The 21,683-nt window shown below is 38.6% G+C and overlaps 1 long non-coding RNA gene across 3 annotated transcripts; it reads right to left on the reverse strand.

The window, feature by feature from the left end:
* Nucleotides 1–7,201: 7,201 nt before the first annotated feature.
* On the reverse strand, nucleotides 7,202–20,010 carry LOC148153475 (uncharacterized). 3 transcript variants are annotated; one of them, XR_015761602.1, is made up of 6 exons: nucleotides 16,484–20,010; nucleotides 12,814–12,883; nucleotides 12,351–12,422; nucleotides 9,595–9,666; nucleotides 8,588–8,649; nucleotides 7,202–7,953 (listed from the first exon to the last, which is right to left on the reverse strand). It is a non-coding gene; the product is annotated as an uncharacterized LOC148153475 (long non-coding RNA). The 3 variants fall into 3 exon arrangements; XR_015761601.1 differs by having other exon boundaries at nucleotides 8,588–9,666; XR_015761600.1 differs by lacking the exon at nucleotides 7,202–7,953 and having other exon boundaries at nucleotides 8,429–9,666.
* Nucleotides 20,011–21,683: the final 1,673 nt, after the last annotated feature.

The raw sequence follows: 21,683 nt of genomic DNA on the forward strand, positions 1-21,683 counted from the left end.
GAAAAAGTTATGACAATTCTAAGGGCCCTTGACGACAGGGGGCCCTCCACAAAAAACAAAACAAAAATAGAAATTAAAATAAAATTGGGGCCCTGTCAATTACTATTATTGTGTTTTTTTAAATTGTTTTTAGCTGTAAAAATTAAATGTTACCCCTCCCAGACCAAAAAGCACACATCCATATTTGTACTGAACTCCCCCTGTATCTGCGTTAAATGGTTTGTTCCTGCTTAACGCACTTGACAGTGACAGTCAGTAGACAAGAACGACTGTGGCTGTTACTATGCTGCCTAGAAAAATAATAAAGTCAAGTTTTCAAAAAAAAAAATAGAGATAAGAGAGAGAAAAAGACAAGAGTGTCTATTTGTAGCCCATTTTTTCTCCAAGAGAGGTGAGTAGACTGTGATATTATCAACCATTTAGCATAGTTAGCTTAGCTACACTGTTTGCCTCCACAGCATTTAATGAATTAAGGAAAAGAAATACCAAGAAATTCATATATTGAACTTGTCCCTGTACCCAGGGGTGATTCTAGGATCTGATCTTTAGGGGTGCTTTGCCCCCAGCATGGCTAAGACCCATAAGAAGATATTTTTGGTGCAGTTTTCTAGATCTAAGTGCTTATTTACATACATTCACAAACAAAATTAAGACACAGGTTGTCAGTAATTCATAGAATAAAAGAACAATGTTCATTTTACTCAAACATATAGATTTAAGGAGTAACATCAGAGAAACTTTTAAGTTTTTCCAGAGGTGTATAAACTCAGTTTGAAACAGAATCTCAAGACCACATACTTGCCAACACCTGCTGACAATAGTGAGACAAAAGCAGCTGTGGAGCGACAGACCCAGACCTGCAGCCCAGGGGCGGTTCTAGACAGTCCTAGCGGGGTCTCTCCCCCAGATATTAAAATAAAATCTACTCAAAACTATGCATTTTCACTCACTTGAAGAACATTTGACTAATTTCATAGGATTAATAAACCTAAAATCGGTTTATTATCAAGGTAGAAGTTCTAGTGAAAATGAGTCATTAACCTGAACTATATTTGAAAATCATACTTAGAAATTTCATTACCCTTATTTTTATCTTAATGTTATGAGGCTGTTGGCCTTTTTTACAAGAATGAATGTCCATCTACAGAAAAATAGACAAGAGTCAAAAAAGAGTCAGGGTTTTACTATTTCAGTCCACATTTCATGAAGTGAGTCTATCATAGTTTCAGTACCAAACACCTTTCTATTCACAAAGAAACATCCTGACCCTAATATTCTACACTCTTCTTTAGTTTGACCTTATTTAAGTGACTCCAGAGGTTTGGGAAATTAATTACAAAACAACACAACAGTCACTAATCAAACTTCAAAAGAGACCAATAAGAGTAATTAACAAGGCTAAGGACCAGGATCAAACCAACCCATTATTGAACCAAATATTTTGCACATATACACAATTTTGTACTGAGCTACAAAATACTCTTCAAATAAATAAAGTCAATGCTGTACACAATTTCATTCATAAATATAAGAATAATTCTAAATGAATTAAGTACTGGATTGCCACTTAAAATTGCCCATTGCAATAAATCACTAAGCATAATATATTGCATTAAAAATTGCCATCTGAATAAAGGTGATGATGATACAAGTCTGCTCCCATATAGCTGGTTAAAAAAATGTAGAAAGGTCTTTACTGTTTTCTTTGGAGGCTGGTTTCTAGACAAAATTTAGAGGGGCCCGGTTAGTCAGTGTTTTTCATGGAGACATTTAAAAAAGAATTAAACAAAAACAGAGCAATATTTAATATTGTGAACCAAAGAGCAACTTGTGTCTCCAGAGATTCAGGTTGCAGATCCTGATCTAGCAGATGGAAAGTGTGAACACTGACATGTAAATACATGTCAGTGTTCAGTAGTTGTCTTAAAGGTAGCCATTGATTTGAACTAGTGGTATTTCATTAACATTAAAGACAAATGGAAACTCCCAACTGTAGCATTTTGCTTTTCATCTATAAACCATGATGGGAAATATTGATCATAAAGTCAAATCAGTTATTTTCTACCGTGTTACCAGTCTCTTCATCTCTGTTAAGTTGCTCTTAATATCCCACATAACAGATGACTGTATGTGTCCTTTGCACCAAAAAAAAAAGAAGAAAACACATCATCTGCATAGCCAGCAGAAGGCCTTATCTCTTGCCAAGAACTCTCAATGACACATGCAGAAATTAGGTGAGGAGGATTTCAAATGCAATCTGTATTTGACTCGACCAGCTGTAGAGGGACATTTTAAGAACTGTTCAATGACACCAGCAGAAAATACTTTTTTTTTTTTTTACAAAACTATTCGAATAGATACTGTTATGGTGCTTCTTCATGTTTGGTTCTGGTTCTGGGGATGTAGAGCCATGACACTGGCCCTTTAACCAATGTAGCTTAAAAGGCAATATTTCATAAATGATGGAAGAAAATAACAATAACCAGACCAGAACCAGAAGACCTGATAGGTCTGAAAGGTTGATACAACAGCAGATCTTCAATGCTAAACTGTGGTTTATAAACTAACAACAGTATTTTAAAGTGGCAGGCTCCCCATGTCAGAATAACATGTTATAAAATTATTCCCCCATCAAAAACATACCTCAGAGTGTCGCCATGATTTTCTCATGCATGTTTGACAAATCCTTTAATTACCATGGCAACCATTCATTTGTGCAAGATGGCTAGATGGACCTAACATCCATCTCACAAAGCAGCCCTCCTCACAACTCCACCATTCTGCTCCTTCAGACTAGCCAGCAGCAATTAGCAAACACCTGGTGGAACTGCATGACTGCTGAGTTCGTTATAGGAGTTACTTTTCAGTGTGATGCTGGTAAAAACGTCATTAAAGTGTTAATAGAGGAGTCATACTGTCATGTATTCCTGAAGGCGAGTTTCAGAAAGAGCAGGAGTTTTTTAAAGAGACAGAGGCCCAATTTCAAGGCAATAAATCAGGAAGTGAAATTTATTTTAAGTCATTGAAATGGGACTGTGTGCCTGGAAAATACATAACACTGCCCCTTTAACCAATGCAATTTAAAATTACAATTAAAATGTTTCTCTCTCTCTCTCTCTCTCTCTCTCTGTATATATATATATATATATATATATAAATATATATTTTAGTTGCCATATTGCCTTTTTTCCGTGGCACAGAAAGGAATTGTGGAACACAATTTGCTTTGCAGGGAGTTACCCAACAACCAGAATTTGTTTCTCTGCTTCACATCAATGGATCACCATTACAGGCAAAAAAGGAAAATCAGCACTGGTTAAGTGGCTGCTCCATGTGTTGTTAGTAGCTGGATCCTGATTGTACAGATGTCTAAGTGCACTTTGATCACATCGCCATGTTCTCTCGCCAGGATAAATGCTCTTGCTCTTGCTGCAAATGAGGCAGTAAAATAAAAGGTGTATCTTAGGTGCCTGATGCTGTCTTGCTCACAGAACCCGAGAGACTATTTCTCTCTCTTTTTATTAACCTCAGCTTGAAACTTTTAAATAAATGCTTGTTTGAGTGTCTCAGTTCGGTGTCTGGCAGCATAATAAAAGCCCAGGCTCACATCTAAAAGTCTTTTAGTTCTCAGCACTGTGTTTGCTGTAAATTAGGCACAACCAATTTCAGTTGTTCACTTAGGACACAATAAATGTACGTTAGTTATTTTATTTGAAAGGAATTTACTGAAAATTGTTAAGGATCTTGAATTGTATGTTTTCAGTGCTGCGTCCTACAGGGATTCTTGCCGTTCAGTTATTTAGTTGTCTGGGATGAAAAAGCAGGTGACACTGAAGTGACTGGGTCTGTGAAGCTGGTGATCAACTGGGTTAGTAGTTTATCCACGTATAGCTTTAGGCTCAGTTCAGGATTTTCAGTAGCACAAAACTGGTTTCCTTCTTACCTGGCTCTAACGCCGGGGTAATTTGTGCTCTGCCATAAGTTTTGAAATGATAGTTTACCAGCGCCTCTCGACCAATCAGTGCTCTGAGAAAATAATAAAAATGAGGCATGGTAGTGCGTAAAAACAGTCCTCTTACCCAACTTTTTTTCTACTCACCAAGTTAAACTGTTATATCTTCTGTTTTATTCCTTGACTGCAGTAGAAAGCACAAAGGCTAAGGTTAGAGAAAGCTCTGGAACCCACAGGGTTTAAAGATGGTTTAATAAATCAGTCGTCAAGTCTTAATGAGTTTATGCAAAGTTAGTATCAAATCTAATTCCCAAAACCTTTATTCACTGGACTGGCAACATTGCCATTGTACACCCGACTTCTCCCTACTCACAATGGTAATAACCTCTAACAACCCACCAATGAATGGACTGACCATCAACATACATTACTGCTTTGGACAGTGACTGTTAGCCGCTATCGCTAGTGAGACGCATCTGCAGGCACCATTACTATGCATTGAGTCATTTCCAGAAACTTAGACTGTTCAAATGTGGGATGAGCAGGAATTGGTCACAAACATATTCATAATGACATCATTTATTATCAGATTTCTATAAAATGTAACTTAAATTAAAACTGAGAAAATTGCTGATGTTTCGATATGTAAAATATGGTTCTCCCTCAATAGAAATATATAAACACACTGGTTTCTGTCAAGATGCAAGAGAGGACTTAGCAAATTTCTGTTAATTTAATCAACAATTCATTTTTACATAATTGCTGCTGTAGGAGTCATTGCTTGGTAAAATGTAGCAACCTACAGCTCCTTTGCATTGTGAAATATTTCAACCTATTTGATAATTACCATGAATATTGCCACATTCTATGAATAAACAAGGAAATTAGTCCAGTTTTTGTCGTTTATTGAACTTTTAGAAATTGCAACAATTGCACTGCACCACAGCACAGGGAAAATAACACCCCAAAAAAGTGAAGAACAATTCAAAACCACTTGTATTCTGTTTTCCAAGCTCATTACAATTTTATGTTTTCAGGCTTGATGTTTACTTTGCGATCATTAATAAGCGATCATCTGACCACTAGTGGTAACTGATTAGCTAAATTAACACCTGCTATACTTATGTGGATCACTACATAAATATAACACATAGTATAAGTCATTAGTGTTAACTGAACCAAAACATCCTGAATTCTGCTGCACAAGTATGTATTAATGTTGTCAAAGTCAAACTGGCATAACCAACTTACTTCCCACTTTCTCAATATATATATAAATTTTTATTAAAACCTTTTCCTGACCTGTGGGATGTGATACCATTGCACCTTTTCTAGCTGTAATAGTGTTGACAATTAGTGGCAAAACGCTGCATGTTCATTGCGTGATTGTGTCATTTTCCCAGTCATCGCTTTTCAGTCCAGTAATGTATATCGATGGATGGACTGACCACTAAGGATAAATGTTACTTTGCTGTGAGACTCACAGATGAATCACAGGGGAAGGTCACTCACTGAAACTAGTGAGACCTGCTAAAACCTGATCATATATCCCTTATAAAACACAGAGATGGATGCTAGCATCAAAGGTGAGACAGAAAACAGAGAAAGGCAGTGAGCTCTCATCAAGGTTTATTTGGCTAATTTACAAAGGAAAGTTTCTTTAGGCCCATGCTACTTCAAACATGACTTATTACCATTTAGAAGTATGGCTATATAGAAGTCTCTTTCATGAATCATCTGCGTACAATTTGCTCTCTTTATTGCAGACCAGCAGCATCCAACTCCTTAAGTCCCCATCAAGGCTTTCAGACACCCTTCACAAAGTTGTTTGCCCCTCAAAGTGGCATTAGTTGGTATTTTGAGTTTTTAATGTCACTCTCAACTGCTCATTGACTTTGTACTGTAGAGCGAAAAGACTGAGATTATTCATCGCAAAATAATGACAGAGGAGTTGTGTGAATGTGAAAGGCTCTTGATAGCAAGCCAGACAGAGCCATTTGCATCAGTGTATGCATTGGTGATGGCTTCCTGAGCAGAACGGCTGTCTGGAAGTGTCTGCGGCTGCACTTGAACATAATTTGGACCTCGTTTGAATGTGAGATGGTCCAAAGTGTAAGAAGGAGAGGGAGTCAGCGATAACATGAGGCAAAATGCCAAGAGATAAGAAACAGAGACAGAATGAAAGACAGAAGGAAAAACAAAGAAAGCTGGCTTATTTGCATGTCAATGTCTTCACATCTGGCCGGTAAAAATGGAGGAAGTGCGTCTCTTTCTCCTAGGGCATGTCGATATGACAGCTACTTGTCTCCTGTTCTACCCACTCGTCTCTCACTACATCGTCTCAAAACAAAATATGAGTTCTGTTTGTGACAAATATTCAGAGAAACATCAAAGTAATTCAACAAGGCTTTGCGGCACTAAACCTCGGCATCGTAGTAATTGTGGAGAATATTTTGTGATTTTAAAGTTGTTGTCCAAGCGAGTCAGCACATTACTAACTTAATCCTCATTATCGTCCATCATAGTTGTTATTTTTCTTCCCAGATGCAAAATAGAAATATTTGTCAAGTATCAATGATAAATGTTCAATGTGACACCCGCATTTAACTCCTTCAGACTAGCCAGCAGCAATTAGCAAACACCTGGCGGAGGGAACTGCACTTTTGCTGAGCTCTCTATGCAAATTACTTCTCAGTGAAACTCTGGTAAAAACGTTGGTAAAGGGTTAATAGAGGAGCCATGTTGTGATGACTTCCTGAAGGCGGAGTTTCAGAATGAGAAATTGTTTGTTAAAGAGACAGAGGCCCAATTTCAAGGCAGAATTTTTTTATAAGTAACATAGGTACTTGATTGTGCTATAAAATGGCTCTACATGCCTGGAAAACATGTAATGCTGCACCTTTAATGGGTAGCATTAACTTAATGTTTTACCTTCAACAGTCCCAAACTTTTCCTTTCAGAACAATACATAGCTGGGTAAAAGTGCAAATTAAGAATTTTTAGAGTGTTTGACCCACAGAAAGCTAAATTCAAACTTCCTCCCTGATCTGAGAATCACAGTAACACCATGCAAATGGTAACCACTGAGATCTGTCTTTCACACTGAGTACCTACCTTAAAACAACAAGCTAAACTATGAACAAAACGTTACATTCATGTGTGCCACGCATGCACGCACGCACGCACGCACGCACGTTTGTTTTGTTTGTTTTGCTATCTTTGTGGGGACTTTCCATTGACTTCCATTCATTTCTACTCATTTCTACAGCCTAAACCTGACCTTTACCCTTTTCCTAACCCTAACCATCACATACCTAACCCTAACCCTAACCAAAACTCAATTCATACCTTAGCCCTAACTCTGACCCCTGACCCAAAAACAGGGTTTCCCCTCGTGGGGACCAGGCTCAGGTCCCCACGAGGAGCGACTGGTCCCCACAACGTAGCATATGTCAGGAAAATCGTCCCCACAAGGTATTACAAACAAACGCACACACACACACACACACACACACACACACCTATACGGGTTTATATGTATTAGCAGGACAATTTTTTCAAACCAGTTTTTTGCAACATTAAACGGACACCCCTTTCCACTTATGCTAGAAAGACGTAGTAAGTTGTCAAAAATCTTGTTTGAGCTACACAACATAGATCTCACTTAAAAATTTAGATACACACATCAGAACTCAAAATATGAGAACCTGATGCAATGCTGTATTAAAAGGACAAAAGATAATGAGGTGCTTGGCTCCGCCCATGACACCAACAGTAATTATCAGGGCCAATTTTATTTATCAGGACCACAGCATACACATACAAAAAACATACAATTTATGTCCATTAAGAAGTCCAAACATGGAAATATGGACTATAACTGGTCCATATTTCTGTGCAGTGCATCTGTCATCCCATGAGATGTCTGAATCATCTAGGGAATCAGGAACATACTCCTCTTCTGATGATGTCACCTCACTTGAACTTTGTTCTGGACAGACCTGTTGATTAAAAACATATTTTGTATACATTGAAAGCATTTCAGCAAGAATATTTCGGTAACACTTTATTTGAAGGGGGGTGAATAAGACTGTCATGACACTGTCATAAACATGACAACACATGTCATGAACATGAATAAGCCTTCATGAATATTTATGACTGTTGTCATAAAGCGTCATTCGGTAAATTATGACACTTTTAATACAAAGTTGACATTATTCAAAATGTCTTTGTTATGACAACTTGACATTAACTAAGAAATCATTACTGTTTAAACTTACCTTTAATAACATGAAGATACCTAATTTTTAAAGTGTAATCAGTAATTCTTTGATAACAAATTTATATCAGTATATGAATACTGAATGATTGTTTCTAAAAAAAAATTAAAATAAACAATGTCTACCTAATGTATGAACCTGTCAAGTTGAGTATTACACAGGATCCATGTGTCTGTGTGCATCTAAATTTAACTTTCATTCTTTTCTACCTCTAATTTCAAAACTCAGTCTTCCACATTTCTACATCTTACATGATAAGTATTATACAAGACCTGTGTGTTTGAAGAGTACTTCATATTATTTTAGTGACTTTATATAAGAATCTAAGTTGGTTGTTGGAGAGCAAAATTACCTCAGGAGGGTTGGTTGAACAGGATCCGCATACATCCATGTCACCAACCTGACACAGTTCATCTTTGGAAATTTGAAATGTAAAGAACACTCAATAAATGTGAGTTTGTTGAAAATGTAGAAAACAGTCCTCCCTATTTCTGCACCTTACATTTTGAGTATTACACAGGACCTGTGTGTATGTGCGTTTCTAAGTGTAATTTTCTATCTTTTCTACTAGTAATGTCAAAACTCAGTTTTCCAAATTTCTGCAACTTACATGATGAGCATTACAAAAGACCTGTGTGTATGTGCCCTCCTAAATGTGACTTTCATTCTTCTTTACTTGTAATTTCAATACTCAGTCCTCCCTATTCCTGCACCTTACATTTTGAGTATTACACAGGACTTGTGTGTATGTGCGCTTCTAAAAGTAATTTTCATTCTTTTCTACCTGTAATTTCAAAACTCAGTTTTTGAAATTTCTGCAACATACCTGATGAGCATTACACAAGACCTTTTTGTATGCATGCTTCTCAATGTACCTTTCATTCTTCTGTACTAGTAATTTCAAAACTCAGTCCTCCTTATTCCTGCACCTTACATTTTGAGTATTACACAGGACTTGTGTGTATGTGCGCTTCTAAAAGTAATTTTCATTCTTTTCTACCTGTAATTTCAAAACTCAGTTTTTGAAATTTCTGCAACATACCTGATGAGCATTACACAAGACCTTTTTGTATGCATGCTTCTCAATGTACCTTTCATTCTTCTGTACTAGTAATTTCAAAACTCAGTCCTCCTTATTCCTGCACCTTACATTTTGAGTATTACACAGGACCTGTGTGTATGTGCGCTTCTAAATGTAGCTTTCATTCTTTTATATGTGTAATTTCAAACCTCAGTTCCCCCCTTTTATGCAGCTTACATATCAAGTGTTACACAAGACTTGTGTGTTTGAACAGTACTTAATATCATATCAAAAACTCTATTTTAGAAAATAAGTTGGTCGTTGGAGACCAAAATTACCTCATGAGGGTTGGTTGAACAGGATCCGCATGAATTCACGTCACCAACCTGACACGGTTCATCTTTGGAAATCTGAAATGTAAAGAACACTTACTGAATATGAGTTTGTTCCCAATTTAGAAAACAGTCCTCCCTATTCCTGCCCATTACATTTTGAGTATTACACAGGACCTGTGTGTATGAGCGCTTCTTTATGCAACTTTCATTCTTCTGTACTTGTAATTTCAAAACGTAGTCCTCCTTATTCCTTCCCCTTACATTTTGAGTATTACACAGGACCTGTGTGTATGAGCGCTTCTAAATGTAACTTTCATTCTTTTGTACATGTAATTTCAAAACTCAGTCCTCCCTTTTTATGTGGCTTACATATCAAGTATTACACAAGACCTGTGTGTTTGAACCGTACTTAACAGTCATCCCCAACCACAGGACCGCGGAGTAGTACGAGTCTGTGGACCAATTGGTACTGGGTCGCACAAGAAAAATATTTACATGTTACGTATTGTCTGAGTCTGGAGGATCCATTATTTTGAAAACCCTTTAACTGGATTCTCTCGGTTACGTCTTGTGCGGCAACATTGAGCCCACAATGAGTAAGAAAGCGATGTCTTTGGAAAGTTTCTTTGGAAAAGCGGAGAAAGACCACAGACAGGAGAGTGGATTTATCCTGAACCTGTAGGTGACTCCCATGTTCCAAGCCCACTCTGCATAATATGCACTGGCTTACTAATGAGGCAATGAAGCTTCAAACTGCTTTGCCATTACACACCAAGCACCCTCTGCATTGGGTGTCATCGTTTCCCAGGTGGGATCATCTCATTGCAGAGAAACAAGCTCAGGACTCCCATTAATTTATAGTTGTGAGTTAAAATTTTCATGAAAATAAATGTTCGTTTTTGTGGCATATTCAAATCTTATTTTGAAGGGATGTGTGAACGTTGCCAGAGCGACCAGAGTCTGAGAGCATTATGGCAGTTATCGAGACGAGAGAAATAGAGCTTGTAAGTCTTAAGTCTGGTTCACACGGCATGATTTTAGGATTCAGACGATTTTCCAAACTTCTGTGACCACAGAGCTGATAAAAGTACAACAGGTTCGTGTGTCCAGCCACATAACAGGAGCAAATCTTGCCATGTGAGCAGGCTTTAGTACAAAGTAATGTCACGTTAATTTAATGGATAGCTGAAAAGTTACCGGGTTTATCAACTGTGGTAGCAATTTTGCTCCAACTCCACTCCTCATCATTTCTATGGATATTCTTTGTACGAAATGCTTTATAAACATTCATGCCATTTCCACATATCTTCGATGTCCACCGGACTCATTTGTGCATGTCTGCTCAGCTCTTTGGGATTCCCCTCCATGAGCTACGTCACCGCGCTTTCTGATTGGCTACCTGTCAAGTTCAACAGGTTGAGTTCTAGCTCCCAATCAAGTAAAAACCCTACAAGTTGCTAGAATATGCCTGATTTTAGATCAGAGCAGTCCCAATGTTCCAACGACTGGATGCGATCATGCCACAGATGGCAGGATGAACAGTTACAATTATCGTGAGCAACGTTCTAAGATTGCTGTAAGGGGAAATTAAGGGTAAAAAAAGAACCCGAGCCTCAGAAAAATTGCCAAGTCTTGACCGGTCCGCGGTGATAAAAAGGTTGGGGACCACTGGTACTCAATATAATTTCAAAGACTTTATCTTAGAAAATAAGTTGGTCGTTGGAGACCAAAATTACCTCTGGAGGGTTGGTTGAAATCTGAAATGTAAAGAACACTCACTAAATGTGAGTTTGTTCCCAATGTAGAAAGCAGTCCTCCCTATTCCTGCAGCTTACATATTGAGTATTACACAGGACCTGTGTGTATGCGTGCTTCTCAATGTAACTTTCATTCTTCTGTACTTGTAATTTCAAAACTCAGTCCTCCCTATTCCTGCACATTACATTTTGAGTATTACACAGGACCTGTGTGTATGCATGCTTTTCAATGTAACTTTCATTCTGCTGTACTTGTAATTTCAAAACTCAGTCCTCCCTATTCCTGCACCTTACATTTTGAGTATTACACAGGACCTGTGTGTATGCATGCTTTTCAATGTAACTTTCATTCTGCTGTACTTGTAATTTCAAAACTCAGTCCTCCCTATTCCTGCACCTTACATTTTGAGTATTACACAGGACCTGTGTGTATGCGTGCTTCTCAATGTAACTTTCATTCTTCTGTACTTGTAATTTCAAAACTCAGTCCTCCTTATTCCTGCACCTTACATTTTGAGTATTACACAGAACCTGTGTGTATGCGTGCTTCTCAATGTAACTTTCATTCTTCTGTACTTGTAATTTCAAAACTCAGTCCTCCTTATTCCTGCACCTTACATTTTGAGTATTACACAGGACCTGTGTGTATGTGCGCTTCTCAATGTAACTTTCAGTCTTCTATACTTGTAATTTCAAAAGTCAGTCCTCCACTTTTATGCAGCCAACATATGTAGGATTATACAACACATGTGTGTTTGAACAGTACTTCATATCATTTCAATTACTTTATTTTAGAGAAAAAGTTGGTCGTTGGAGACCAAAATGTGCACTTCTAAATGTAATTTTCATTCTTCTATACTTGTAATTTGAAAACTCAGTCCTCCCTTTTTATGCAACCAACAAATCTAGTACTACACAACACCTATGTGTTTGTACTCTACGTAATATCATTTCAATTACTTTAATTTAGAGAATAAGTTGGTCATTGGAGACCAAAATTACCTCAGGAGGGTTGGTTGAACAGAATCCACATGCATCCATGTCACCAGCCTGACACAGTTCATCTTTGGAAATCTGAAATGTAAAGAACACTCACTAAATGTTTGTTCCCAATATAGAAAACAGTCCTCCCTATTCCTGCACCTTACATTTTGAGTATTACACAGAACCTGTGTGTATGCGTGCTTCTCAATGTAACTTTCATTCTTCTGTACTTGTAATTTCAAAACTCAGTCCTCCTTATTCCTGCACCTTACATTTTGAGTATTACACAGGACCTGTGTGTATGTGCGCTTCTAAATGTAATTTTCATTCTTCTATACTTGTAATTTCAAAACGCAGTCCTCCCTTTTTATGCAGCTAACATATCTAATATTACACAACACATGTGTGTTTGAACAATACTTAATATCATTTCAATTACTTTATTTTAGAGAGTAAGTTGGTCATTGGAGACCAAAATTACCTCTGGAGGGTTGGTTGAACAGGATCCGCATGCGTCCACATCACCAACCTGACAGTTCATCTTTGGAAATCTGAAATGAAGGGATGTACACTGAATGAGTCCATACTTCTCAATAGAAAAATGAAGTCCACCTAGTGTATGTGCTTGTCCACTTCTTGTTTTCAACTATAATGAAACCCTGTACTACAACTTGACATATCCTTCAAATATGTCTTCAGTGCTACTTGAATGATTTTTGATAGTATTTTCACACTTATAAGCACCTTTCTTCTCCATGGCCAGTCAAAATCACCATAATTATAAGTGATTTCTTCCCTTGGACCAATATATTTGAGTGCAAATAAACAGATGAGGTCTTCCATCCACTCTTTTAACTTTCATTTTGCTGTTTGGGTTCATCTGATCATTTACCAGCCTCCCCAATCATCCATCCTCTCTGGCAACATCAACACTAAAATATTAAGTATGAAAATAAGAATAATTATACCATGCAAGGGAAAGGATTTTGCATATTTGGTGTTTGCATGTCAGAAGGATATTCCTCTACCAACTAAAACTACTTTTACTGATGAAGCTGAAAATGTTTACATCACTGTATTTAGATGTAAAATAAAAACACAACAACCTTGAAACAGTCGCATACCAAAGCTTTTGTCCATTGAAGTTGAAATCAAACATAAGAACCTCGAGTGTATCATGGTAAACTTTCAGTCGGTTTTCTTGTTCCTTTCTACTTATGACTTCTCTGTACTCAATAAGGAAATCTGCTTTTTGAACACACCCCAACCTGTAGGTACACATAATAAGTAGGATAAACTTTAAACAATGCAGATATATCAAATAGTAGCAATTGAAATTAACATTTTTCAAAATCAGTTAATTGATCTAATTGGATGTCTTTCTGTGGTTACTTAAACATTTTTTGTCAACTGAATGCAACTCATTATTTTGTACTTGTAATTTCAAAACTCAGTCCTCCATATATTTGTTGAGGACAGTTACAAGTACCTGGGAATACCACAAGCAAATGGCAACCTCGATGAGGTCACAAGGAAAGGAGCCACAGTCAAATACCTCCAATGAATAAGGCAAGTCCTGAGAAGCCAGCTCAATGGCAAGAACAAGATCCATGCAATAAACACCTATGCCTTACCAGTAATCAGATACCCTGCTGGAATAATTAGCTGGCCAATGGAAGAGATAAAGGCCACGGATATTAAGACTTGGAAGCTACTAACCATGCATGGAGGGTTCCACCCCAAATCAAGCACCCTGAGACTGTACACAAGCCGTAAGGAAGGAGGCAGAGGACTAGCAAGTGTGAGAGCCACTGTCCAGGATGAAACATCCAAGATCCATAAATACATCAAGGACAAAGCCTCAACAGACGATGTGCTCAGCGAATGTCTCAGGCAATGGGGAACAGAGGACGAGGTGCTAGAGGTACCATCATGGGAGGACAAGCCCCTACATGGGATGTACCACCGACAAATAACTGAAGTGGCTGATATCAGGAAATCCTACCAATGGCTGGAAAAAGCTGGACTCAAGGACAGCACAGAGGCCCTCATCCTGGCTGCCCAGGAACAGGCCCTAAACACCAGAGCAATAGAGGCTCAGATCTACCACACCAGACAAGACCCAAGGTGTAGGTTGTGCAAGGAGGCCCCTGAGACAGTCCAGGACATAACAGCAGGGTGCAAGATGCTGGCAGGGAAAGCATACATGTAACGACATAACCAAGTGGCGAGCATAGTGTACAGAAACATCTGTGCAGAATATGGACTGGAAGCCCCAAGATCGAAGTGGGGAACACCCCCAAAGGTGGTGGAGAATGACCGAGCTAAGATCTTGCGGGACTTCCAGAACCAGATAGACAAGATGGTAATGGAGAACCAACCGGACATTGTGGTGGTGGATAAAGAACAGAGGAAAGTTGTTGTGGTGGATGTAGCAATACCAAGTGACTACAACATCAGGAAAAAGGAGCATGAGAAACTGGAGAAATACCAGGGCCTCAGAGAGGAACTGGAAAAGACCTGGAAGGTGAAGACCACAGTGGTGCCTGTGGTCATCGGGGCCCTCGGGGCAGTCACCCCCAAACTGGAGCAGTGGCTAAAACAGATCCCAGGAACAACATCAGACAGCTTAGTCCAGAAATGTCCAGTTCTAGGCACAGCCAAGATACTGCGCAGAACCCTCAAGCTCCCAGGTCTCTGGTACAGGACCCAAGCTCAGAGGATGAAAGAGACCACCCACGGACGATGAGAAGGATATATATATATATATATCCATGTTTTCATGGATATATGGATATATATATGGATATATGTGCCTTACCAGTAATCAGATACCCTGCCGGAATAATTAGCTGGCCAATGGAAGAGATGAAGGCCACAGATGTTAAGACTTGGAAGCTACTAACCATGCATGGAGGGTTCCACCCCAAATCCAGCACCCTGAGACTGTACACAAGCCGTAAGGAAGGAGGCAGAGGACTAGTGAGTGTGAGAACCACTGTCCAGGATGAAACATCCAAGATCCATAAATACATCAGGGAAAAAGCCTCAACGGACGATGTGCTCAGCGAATGTCTCAGGCAATGGGGAACAGAGGACGAGGTGCTGGAGGAACCATCATGGGAGGACAGGCCCCTACATGGGATGTACCACCGACAAATAACTGAAGTGGCTGATATCAAGAAATCCTACCAATGGCTGGAAAAAGCTGGACTCAAGGACAGCACAGAGGCCCTCATCCTGGCTGCCCAGGAACAGGCCCTAAACACCAGGGCAATAGAGGCTCAGATCTACCACACCAGACAAGACCCAAGGTGTAGGTTGTGCAAGGAGGCCTCTGAGACAGTCCAGCACATAACAGCAGGGTGCAAGATGCTGGCAGGGAAGGCATACATGGAACGACATAACCAAGTGGCGGGCATAGTGTACAGAAACATCTGTTCAGACTGGAAGCCCCGAGATCGAAGTGTGGAACACCCCCAAAGGTGGTGGAGAATGACCGAGCTAAGATCCTGTGGGACTTCCAGATCCAGACAGACAAGATGGTAATGGCGAACCAACCGGACATTGTAGCGGTGGATAAAGAACAGAGGAAAGCCGTTGTGGTGGATGTAGCAATACCAAGTGACTACAACATCAGGAAAAAGGAGCATGAGAAACTGGAGAAATACCAGGGCCTCAGAGAGGAACTGGAAAAGACCTGGAAGGTGAAGACCACAGTGGTGCCAGTGGTCATCGGGGCCCTCGGGGCAGTCACCCCCAAACTGGAGCAGTGGCTAAAACAGATCCCAGGAACAACATCAGACATCTCAGTCCAGAAATGTGCAGTTCTAGGCACAGCCAAGATACTGCGCAGAGCCCTCAAGCTCCCAGGCCTCTGGTAGAGGACCCAAGCTCAGAGGATGAAAGAGAGGGTGAGAAGGGAATTTTTTTTTTAAAATTTTATATACATACGCTTCTATTGTATTTTGAGCAGTTGCTTGTCTCCTTCGGAATAAGAAAGATGTTCTGATTATAATGATCATCGATCATGATCTATGCTAATAATGTGCAGTATAAAAATAGTTTAAAAGTGAAAAAGTAAAACAAAAGAAAAAAAATGATCATTTAATAAACTCTGGAATCCTGTGCATAATATAGTCACAACTCACCTTTAAATGAATTGAGGTATTTTACATCAAATCCTTCTTTATCTTCACCTAAGGAGCAATAACTGGAATCATGTTTGCTCTCTGAGACCTTGTTGTTGACATCTCCTGCAAAGATCAGAGAATACAACATGATACTGTACACCAGGGGTGTCAAACTCCAGGCCTCGAGGGCCAGGGTACTGCAACTTTTAGATGTTTGTCTGGTCTAAAACACCTTAAGTATATGACTGAATTAGCTTCTCAGTGCAATCAAGTTGATGACCACCCCATTTTATCCAGCCATGTGGCATCAGAAACACATCTAAAAGTTGCTGGACACCAGCCCTTAAGACCTTGAGTTTGACACCCCTGCTGTACACAATATGATTTGATGTTATTGTATGTGAAAATGTACTGAAGTACACAGTACTACATAATTGACTTTCTATTGACAGATTCTCAAAATCTTCAAATATTAAAACATTATCTTAATACTAATGATTATTACCTAGGATCATTTGTGCCTGTGAAATAATATCACTCACTGATATACAGAAAATGACCAAACACAGTTTTATCTAATTCTGGAGTGAGCCACCTTCCCTTTAAACTCTGGTACACTGACTAACATGGTTGGTAATTACTAGCTAAAATGCTGCAAATCAAATGCTTTGGTGTATCCAAGCATCAAGTAACCTACAACATTCAGCAAAATTACAAAACTATATGTACTTAAATGTCTTAAGAGATTCTGTATGAGTCTTACCTCTTTCTCCACGCAAAACAAATGAAACAAGTTCAATTAATACTAATGGCTTGCACCTGGACTTGACGGATTGTACCACGTTGACAGAGGAGGAGGGGTACAACAAAAGGATTATTCCATTTTGTTTCTGAAGCACACAAGGTCTGATTTTTTTCAGGAACAAGAAAATTTTGAGTAATATTTTGTAACTTTCATTCAATATTTCAAAGTTAAATAGTTTATCATACATTTTTCTTTAATTAAGAGGCAACAGTTAGATGGTATCTCCCACCAGCAATGTTGTCACTTCCTTTAATCATTTCTGTTCAATCAATTAATCATGTTTATTTGTATAGCACATTTCAGCAGCAGGGCAGTTCAAAACACTTTATATCATAAAAACAAAAACTGTTGTCTAATGGCAGACACAACACCTGCAGAAAAAGATTGGCTGATGTACCTGCCAATAGACAATTTAGACTACCTAGACAATCTGCATGTATGCAGAGTAGAGACATTGAGATAACGACAAAATATCAATCTTTAAATTTTTGTCTTAACAGTAACATAAATAATCATGATATTTTTGGCACTTTAAATATTTTTTAAATAAACGATTTTTATTTTTATATTTCTAATTCTGTATTACTCCATGACTGGTTATCCCTTCTTTCAAATTCAAAAATACTTCATTGATCCTTGGTCTTCACAGTATATTAGCAGTTCCCAAAGGTGTGCTTCTCTGTATCAAGAGGTCTGATCTATCTCCAGGTATTTGTTTGAGCCAGTCTTCCAGTTTAGGGGTCATTACCCCAAGGGTTTCAGTGACCACAAGCACTACTGTTGCTTTCACCTTCCACATTTTTTGTAATCTCCTAAGACCCAAACTCTCACATGGAGTGCATTATTAATTCATCTATGGGCTGATTGGGACCTAATGATTCCAAAAACAAAGAATTATTGTTTTACATGATATGTGGACAACATTTTTCTCAGAAAAATACTTATTCATTTTAAATCACCATGTTTAGCACCATGGTAAATATATGCAGTTGCTAACTTTTGTAAACTTACACAACAAAAGAAACACTGAACATCTTGAGTCTAACCTGTAATGTGTTATAATCTTCCACCACCACCAAGTCATAAAATAATGGCCTAACATGTGGACACCAGACCCCATCTAGAGCAAAATTTAGTATTGTGGACTAGACAGCCCAAAATAAGTCAACCACTCAAGTTCTAGGAGGATGATGGGGTTTTTTAGCCTTTGGTATTTCTCTAGTTTTTTTCTGTACCTTCTGTTCATTCAGGATAGCTACATCATAACAACTGCTTTGCTCTGCTGCTCAATGATCACCATGTTCAGTTGGTTTGCTTTTCCCATTTTGTCTTCCTGTATATGGAAGGCCCACAGGATCTTAGCTTGTTCGTTTTCTACCACTTTGTGTGGCATTTCCCATTTTAACGAGGTGTGTTCAAGGTTATATTCCCTTCAGATGTTTCTTCACACTATACTGGGTACTTGGTTGTGGCGGTTGTGGTTCTGTCATTGGACTTGCCTTACTATTTGTACAGTGGCTTTCTAAAGTATCCATAGCCCTTGAACTTGAATTTCCAGTTTTGTCACAACTGGAAATATATTTTCACAGAATTTTATGGGAAAGACAAACACAAAGTGGTATATACTTGTGAAGTAGAAACAAAACTAAACATGATTCATAACAGTTTTTACAAATAAAAGCTAAAAAGTGCGGTGTGCAAAAGTGTTCAGCCCCCTTTCCCTGAATGCAGCCAATTGCCTTCAGAAGTTGCCTGATGACTGCAAATGGTAAAAAAATTCAACTCCTCTATGACTGCCTCAAAAGTTGGCTAAGAGAATATTGGGGAACAAACAGCATCATGAAGTCCACGGAACACACCAGACAGGTCAGGGATAAAGTTGTGGAGAAGCTTAAAGCAGGCTTAGGCCATCTCACAGAGTACTGTTCCACGAATCATCTGGAAATGGAAAGAGCAAATCACACAGCTGTGAACCTACCAAGAAAAGGCCATCCACCTAAACTTACAGGCTGAACAAGAAGAGCACTGATCAGAGATACAGCCAAGAGGTTCATGGTGGCTCTGGATGAAATGCAGAGATATTTCTGAAATGCAGTATAGTATAACTATTAGTCATGCACTGCAAAAATGTGGTTTTATGGAAGAGTGGCAATAGAAAAGCCATTGTATAAAGAAAACTATAAGAAGTCCCATTTGCAGTTTGCCAGAAGCCATATTGGGATACAGCAAAAACGATAAGACAAGACCAAAATTTAACTTTCTGGGAAAAATGCAGAGCACTATTTGTAGTGGAGAACAAACACTGCACATAACTCTGAACACACCTTCCCCACTGACAAAAATGGTGGTGGCAGCATCATGCTCTTAGGGTGCTTCTTTTCTTCAGGGACAGGGAAGATTGTTAGAGTTGATTGTAAGATGGATTGAGCCAAATACAGGGAAATCTTGGAAGAAAACCTGAACACTCCTGAACCTGGAGTCTGCAAAAGACTTGAGGCTGGGGCAGAGGTTCACCTTCCAGCAGGACAATTACCCTAAACATAAAGCCAGATCTACAATGGAATGGTATAAATAAAAACATATTTCTGTGTTAGAATGGCAAAGTCAAAGTCTAGACATAAACTCAGTGGAGAATCTTTGGCAAGATCTGAAAACTGCTGTCAAGTCAATTTTATTTGTATAGCACATTTCAGCTGCAAGGCGGTTCAAAGTGCTTTACATCAAAGGACTAAAAAGTGATAAAAATAACATACATTTATCTTAAAAAAAGAAAAACAGAAATTAAATTCAAAGTAAAATCAAAATTAAAATCATATACATTAATTATATTGATACATGTACCAATGATTAAGATTTAGAAACAACTGTAAATTGTTGTTTTTTTGGGGGTGGGGGTGGGGGGGTGTTGCCTTGATTTAAAGGAATTCAGCTGTGTTGCAGTTTTCTGTAAGTTTATTCAAGATTTATGGTGCACTGAAGCTAAGTTCTGCTTCAAAATCCTTGGTTCTGGTTCTGAGGATGCAGAGCAGACCAGAATCAACAAACTGTTAGCAGTAGTTTGGTGAAAAAAATGGCTCTCTTATGGTTTATATTTATTTTAATCCACACACTTATTCCACACACGTATTATTCATAATATTTTAAATAAAAAATATTTGATCAAAAATATATATTAATTTCTGTATATTTTTAGGTGCCACATACACCTTTTGTCCAATGTAAGGTTGGACAAAAGGTTGGGTTTAGGCATCCAACTAACCTTTATAAAATATTCAGTCTTATAGCACAGAGTAATCATATTTCCAACTCATCCCCAGTGTAAGAGTTGGCAATTTACACACAATTCATGTGTGTAAACAGCGACGTGAATTAGAAAGACACTGTAGTAATTAGCGGGACCTTCCGGCAGACAACCAATCAGAACAAGAGCTTGTGTGAATATTCATAAGGTCCTGCTATTACACAGAGTTGCCACCGGGGGCACTGTGGCGATACACAAATTATACACAAAATCTGGTTTATGTGTATTAAACGGACATCTCGTTTTTTTTGCATTTTTGGGGTTATTGGACCAATAGAAACCTTTCTACGCTTTTAGATTTTTGTCAAAATTAGCAGGACACCGCCCCTGTCCCGTTAATTCAAAATGTCCTGCTAGTGTTGCGTGTATTCTGACGAAATGTCCTGCTAAACCACATATACCAACGCACACACACACACACACACACACACACACACACACACACACACACACACACACACACACACACACGCATTTAGCAAAGAGAGGGGGCATATGAGTCACACACATCCAGAAGTGCACATGAAAGCAGTAAAGACTCATATTTGCTAGAACAAGTTCTCCTTTTGTATTAGTCATACATAAAGATGTCATACACAGTCGTGCACATCGTCCTTGTGAAGAAGGTTGAAGCAGCCTCCCTGCTGAGAGCATGAAGGGTATAAATAATAAACAGCAGATAATGTATGGTAAACAAAACATCTGAGTGAACTAACAGCTCTACCTCTACACTTGTTTCATTTTTTCCTTGTGACTCCACTTCTTCTCTGGCTCACCTTCTTTTCCTCTCTCTCCATCCTTTCACCTTTATCCTTTCCTCCTCTTGGTTCCTGCGCCGCCTCAGTGTAAGGGTGGGGGATAGATGTAGTGACACCGTCTTCTTCATCCCTCAAGCTGCCATGTTGCCACCTTATCTTTACATACAGCCGCTGCATTGTTCATTACACCACAAATATGCTCAGCACCAGTGGTGGAGAAAGTACTCAAAAAATATACTCAAGTAAAAGTCAAAGTACCACATTAACATTTTACTTAAGTAAAAGTAAAAATGTACTGGCTTTTAAAAATACTTAAGTATTAAAAGTAAAAGTACTTGCTGAATGCATTACCTA

Source organism: Poecilia mexicana, unplaced genomic scaffold (assembly GCF_051168715.1).
Source record: "Poecilia mexicana isolate PSO_F unplaced genomic scaffold, ASM5116871v1 scaffold_20, whole genome shotgun sequence".
NCBI lineage: Eukaryota > Metazoa > Chordata > Actinopteri > Cyprinodontiformes > Poeciliidae > Poecilia > Poecilia mexicana.